The 6385-nt window shown below is 51.9% G+C and overlaps 1 pseudogene; it reads left to right on the top strand.

Annotated features, from left to right (window-relative positions):
- The first annotated feature begins 6156 nt into the window (after nucleotides 1–6156).
- The window catches only part of LOC102475288 (diamine acetyltransferase 1 pseudogene), a 30188-nt pseudogene continuing 29959 nt past the window's right edge, over nucleotides 6157–6385 (top strand).

Raw genomic sequence — 6385 nt, 5'->3', positions numbered from 1 at the left:
TCTTAAGCCACCGGGTCTGGGACGCGAACCGTGATCGACTACGTGGGAGTCCAGTGACATAGCCATTACGCTAACTGCTGGTCTCTTGCTCTGGTTCTTTTAACATGGATGATTCAGAATTACCTTTTCTTTTTTCTTAGGAGTTTTTCCCCTTTTTTTGGCCAGAGAGCACATGTGTTCACCAGAGAGAGGTGGAGAGACAGAGACACAGAGAGTGAGAGAGTGCACTCCTCAGTGGGTGCAGCCACGCTGCAATCCAATCCTTGCTCTATCCTGCTGGGATCTGGGGCATGGATGCGCATGTGTCTCGTGTTTGTCCGTTTGTTTTTAATTTGCCAGAGGGCGTGTGCCCTCACCCTTAAAAAAAAATAGAGAAAAAAGAAGAGTGGGAAAATGAGAAAGCACCCTCCGTGGGAATGGTCACATCACAATTCCTCTCCCTTTCTCACTCCTTTGGGGATTTGAGGCACACATGCACACATGCTCGGCATGTTTCCCAAGCTGCTAGGTCTAGGGCTCAAATTGTGTAGCTGGCCACGTGGGATCCAGCGTCCTTTAACCAGTAGCCTGTGGGGGTGGCCTGGATTTTTTTTTTTTTTCAAATCCTAAATTCCAAACCTTGGGAATAATGTCCTTAACTCTGAAAAGAGCTTGGAACAGCAATATACAAGTAGGTTTTCCAGCCATCTCAGCGGGTATACTTCTGTGCACAACCTTCTGAAAAAATGAGCCCAAGTGTGCAATTTGGTTAGCATTGATGGGTTACCTGATGGCCAGGTGGTTACCTGAAGGTGCCAGGTGGTCCTGACCATGGAGACCCTTTATATGCCTTGTCACCATGAGGTTAAATGATAGGAACAGTGCTGTTCACAGACACAGCCAGAGTGGAACCTGCAACTCTCCAGCTGCAGTGTGCTTCATGACCTTTGTCGTGGGTGACTCTGGCCGTGGCACGCTTTCATTTTCTCCTGTCAGTTTGTAAAAGCAGAACAAGTTGCAAAATATCTGATCTAGAGGGCCTGCAAGTCTGGCTGGGTCAGCTACAAGGCTTGGTTTTGTCCCCTGGCCCAGTTAGTTCAGACTTCTGGGCTACACATTTTTAGTTTGGGTGTCCGACAGCTTGTCAGAGAGCAGTTAAACTCTCCTGGGTGGCACGAGGGGGGGCCTGTGAACCAGCTGAAACACGTGGCAATGTGGCAAATGCTTGTAAAGGGCAATGTTAGAACCACTCTGGCCTTCCGTAAGAGGTCGCGGAGGCCACGGATGGAATCAGACCACAGGGTTTGATGGCGATAAAGTTTAATTATGTGCAGTTCCACTTCCCATAGTTTGAGTTACTTGCAGTCAACTGGGATCGGAAGGTAGATGAGTACAACGACGAGGTGTTTTGAGAGACCACCTCCACCTAACTTGTATTACACGATTTGGTTATATTTGGCTATAACTGTCCCATTTTATTATTAATTATTAATCTCTTACTGTGTCTAATGTATAGGTTAAACTGTTTTCTTTTTGGAGAGGTTTTTGTTACGGGGTCCGTGTGATCGCCAGAGAGACAGAGACAGAAAGCGAGAAATCACCCCCCAAGGGGGATGGCCACACTGCAATCCCTTCTTCTCTATTCTCTTCTTGGGATCTTGGGCATGCACGCACACGCGCCCGGCATGAATTTAAGTCATTGGGTTCAGGACTTGAACCACGGTCGGCTCCATGGGAGTTCAGTGACATAGCCAATACCGCTAACTGCTGGTCCCTTAAACTTTTTTTTTTTTTTAATGCAAAGGGAGCATGCACACACCAGAGAGAGAGAGAGCATGCGTGCCCCTCAGTGGGGTCTGGTCATGCCACAACCCCCCTTTCCCTCTGTTCCTCCTTCCTGCCAGGATACAAGGCATGTGCATGCACACACCCAATGTGTTTCTCAAGCCACCAGGGCTAGAGTTCTGTCTGCGGCCTGCCATGTGGGACCTAGTTCCCTCGACACAGTGCTGAGCTGCTGCGGTACGAGGCCAGCCCTTGACATTAAACTTGACCATAGATATATGTAAGAAAAAACAGAACTGGCACCATTGTGGTTTCAGGCTTTCACTGGGCATCTTGGAATGCATCCCTTACAGATCAGGGGGACTCCTGGATAGCCTTGATGCATCACCTAGGAAGGGTCCAGCGCTGTTTCTGTTTTTCTTTTCTTTTTTTGGGGAGAGGATTTTTTGCTATAAGGCATGAGCGCTCGCCAGAAAGACAGAGAGAAACAGAGAGAAAGCGAGAAATCACCCCCCAGAGGGGATGGCCACGCCACAACCCTTTCTCCTCCATTCTCTGGGGATCTTGGGCACGCATGCACACGCACCCGGCGTGAGTTTAAGCCACTGGGTCCGGAACTCGAACCGTGGCCGACTACATGGGAGTTCCGCGACATAGACATTACGCTAACTGCTGGTCCAGCTGTTTCTGTTTTTAATGCAGAGGACTTTCGGATGACTTATCCCTAAGCTGTTAGACTCTTCGCAGGCCAGATCTCACATCTAGGGATTGGATGTGCTGAGGGAGTAGCTTGCAGGTCAGCGAAGAAAACTGGGCTGGGTCCAGAGCGTGATGGTTAGGTGCTGCACACAAGCTGGATGTCACGTGACTGACAAGGATTTAGAACATGCTGGGCATGCGCGTGCACGTGTAGGCCAATGCACTTAGATCCTGGAGGGTGAATGACTAGAAGAAAAAGGACTGCAACATGCCTAGAGCCCAGAGGGAGCTGCTTTCTGTCTCTCTCATGCATGCACACACCCTCTGACATGAAAAAAAATGAATAATGAAAGGGGGGCCAGCAGGTGGTGTGGTGGTTAAGGCGCTAGACTCCCACATGGCCAACTGTGGTTCAAATCCTGGACTTGGAGGCTTGCTTTCTCTTTCTTTCTTGTGAGCATACCTGGTGTACTCTATAGCACCCGATAGCAAAATAATAATAATAATAATAGTAATAATAATAATAATAATAATAATAAATTTAAAAATTAAATGAAATCTTTCTTTTAGAGAGATTTTTGCTATATAGTACATGTGCTCACCACAGAGAGACAGAAAGTGAGAAATCACCCACCCCCCCAGGAGGATGGTCACATCATAATTTCTTCTCCTTCATTTTCCTCTTGGGATTTTGGGCACACATGCACATGTGCCTGGTGTGAGTTCAAGCTGCTGGATCCAGAACTCGAACCGTGGTCGAGTCTGTGGGAGTCCAGTGAAGTAACCACTACACCATCTACTAGTCCCCAAAATTAAATGAAATAATTATTTTTAAAAAATGAATAGAGAAAGAAGACACATGCTGTAATTTCAAACAAAAACTGTGTTTGGGATCCCCCATAAGGACTATAGCCCAGAAGTCACCATCTCCTCAAAATGCCTTAAAGTTCTTTTATCTTTTTTTTTTTTTTAAGAGAGAGTTTTTTTTATAGGGCACATGTGCTTGCCAAAGAGACAGAGAGAAACAGAAAGTGAGAAATCACCCGTAGGAGCATGGCCACGTTGCAGTTCCTTCTCTTCCATTCTTTTATTGGGATTTTGGTCATGCACACACATGCACCCAGTGTGAGTTTTAAGCCACCAGGTCTGGGACTCGAACTGCGGTCAACTAGGTGGGAGTCCACTGATGCAACTATTACGCCATCTGCTGGTTCCAAAGTCCTATTTTATCTTTAAAACAGTGTGTGAATTTTGCATTTAACACCACATATGCCACTGTCTATGGAAGTGTAAAACAACATATTTGTACCCAAATCTTGGAGTTGTTCCAGGAAGACACTTCAGGTGGATGGGGCCTCTTCAAGCCCCATGCCCAAGCTGAGACGCTGTCATGTTCTGAGCACAGAATAGCTAGCAGGATCGCAGTAAGGGGACCAGGAGGGTCCCTTCCCAGGGATAGCACTCGATCCCAGGCTTGGTAGTGATGGAGGAACTATTCTTTCTTCCTGCCAGGTTCAGGCCCAACCACACCAAGCTGTTGGGCTTTGGCTGATGAAACGTCTTCCTATTCCATTAGTCCCATATCTGCTTTCTATTTCACAGTGTTGTTCTATAAAGAGATCACACAGGGGGAGCCCTCAAGCACTGACTGGGCACCCAGTGGGTACGCAAGTAATATCTGTTATTAAACAAATCCTTACCCTCCACTTGCCCATTCTGCTCCATACTGAGGTGCCTGAAGCCCTGGCCCTGTAAATTCTGCCAGACCATAAGGTGTGGTAGTTATTGACTCGGTTAAATTACCTGAGTAGGCAGGCTTTAGTTTCCATGTTTGGGAGTGGATGTTTCTAGATGCTTCAACTTTTCTTTTTTTAGAAGAAGATAGGGGTTGCGGTGCCCACAGGAGAGCAACAGACACAGGGAGAGGGAAAGGAAGAAATCACTTCCTGGGAAGATGGCCACGCTGCAACCTCCTCTCCTCTCCTCTTCTTCCGGGACTCTGAGCACTCCCGCACACACACTCCGCTCGCAAGGCTGCCACATGGAGACTAGGACTGGGCCACCCAAGTGGGAGTCCAGCACCCTAACCATCACACCTCCTGCTGGGCCTTAGAATTGTCAATATTTTGTATAACTGACTGCATACAGAGCCACATAGGTGTATTAGCAATTCCTGAAATGTGGTCCCCGGGGGTCTGACATGAGCAGCCCCTTGTTAGAAATACTGTATCAACAGGTGGCGGTGGTTAAGATGCTGGACACTTCCACAGGCTGACCACCGTTTGAGTCCCAAACCTGGTGGCTTGCTTTCTCACCCCCCCTCCCCCCGTGTCTCTCTGGTCAAATTAAAATAAATAAATGACTAAATACAATTAAAAAAAAGAAAAAGAAATACTGTGCAGCAACTGCCACCCCAGATCTGCTGAATCAGAAACTCTGGGGATGGGACCCCGCTCTGGGATGCCCCAAGCTCTGCTGGTGACGCTGATGGGTGTTGAACTTACAGAAACACTGACTTCAGAGCAAGGTAAACTTGGCCTTAAAAACAAAAACAGAAATACGTCCAATTTGAAACTCCCCTCAGTCCCCAGGTACCATGACGCACTCCCACCAGTCCCTGGCCCTGGTTCTGGCTCTGTCCCCTCCCAAGGCAGTGGCGGCACTGTCCCGCCCAGGTCAGGCCCTTGTGGAGGTTGCGCTGGGGGTTCTGGAAGGCGGTGCCGGCGCGGGTGCAGCCGCGCGGGGCCCTCTCCTCCCCTCCTGTGGGACCCAGAGGGCGGTCTCTAGGGCAGGACAGAGGGAGGAGCTGGGACGTGCTCTCAGGCCGACGCCAATGGCCTCCGGCTGCTCCGGGCCGTCAGCCCGGTCCGCTCCCCTGCGCGTCTTGTCCCCGCACCCGCCCGCCCCAATCTCGGCCAAACCCCGACCTCGTCCACCCAATGGGCAGGTGAAGGCGGCAACTTGGGCCTCCCGGCTTTAGAAGGCACTGAGGGGCGAACGCGCCCGACCAAGGCTGGCTTCCGAGTGGGACGGGAGCCACAGGCGAAGTTAGGGAAGAAGGAATGGAAGGAAAGCGATGCGCCCCAGGCTCGTCGTCCGCGGACCGAGGCCTTCCAGCCTCCCCATAGGCAAGTCTCCCCCAATTCCCTGGACTGATGGCGCAGCGGGAGGAGACCCCTTGGTGAAGCTGCAGTGGGCAGATGAGTCAGTGCCAATTTCTGGGCAGCAAGACTGTCCACACCCGGGACTCGGAAAACTGAGTGGGAACTCTCCCTAGAGGGACGCAGGAGGAGGCACGGACGCGAGCCCCGCTAGGAGTGAGAGTGGGGGTAAAGGGGACCCGCGACCTCCAGAAAGTCGTGTCCTGACTTCTGCGCGAGCACTGGGAACTCGCTTCCACGGGTTGCGGCGGCCGCGCCTCCCGGCCCTTGGCCCTCCCCCTCCGCGGGCCCGATCAACCCCGAGGCGGTGTCTCCTGGCCAGCCCCGGGCCCCCATCCTCCTCCAGTTCCGCCCGGGCAGCAGCAGCTAAGAGGCGGTTCCAAAGTGGAATGCGCTCTCTCCTCCAGCCTGGGCGACTGGCGGCCGGGAGGGCGACCCCCAGCGGGCGCCGCGCGCTCCTTCTACCGCCCGAGGATAAGTGTCCGAGAGTTTGAACTGGGGATCGGGCTTCGGAAAAGTCTGGGGGCAGACCATGGAGTCTCCCAGGACGCAGTTACTAGGTCTGGAGGCCCCAGGACCTGCGCCCTTCGTGGAGCCCTGGCGGGCCGAGGAAGTGCCAGCGCCGGGGGTCCGCAGCGAGGAGGGTGACGAGGACAGCGACGGCGCATCGGAGGCCCCGATCTTCGACCCTCACCTCGGGGACCGGCTGTCCCCACCGGAAGAGGCCACCCCCCAGGAGCAGGAGGAGCTGCTGGAATGCC

Source organism: Tupaia chinensis, unplaced genomic scaffold, assembly GCF_000334495.1.
Source record: "Tupaia chinensis unplaced genomic scaffold, TupChi_1.0 Scaffold000048_1, whole genome shotgun sequence".
In the NCBI taxonomy this organism is placed as follows: Eukaryota; Metazoa; Chordata; class Mammalia; order Scandentia; family Tupaiidae; genus Tupaia; species Tupaia belangeri.
This window is presented reverse-complemented; position numbering and strand designations above follow the sequence as displayed.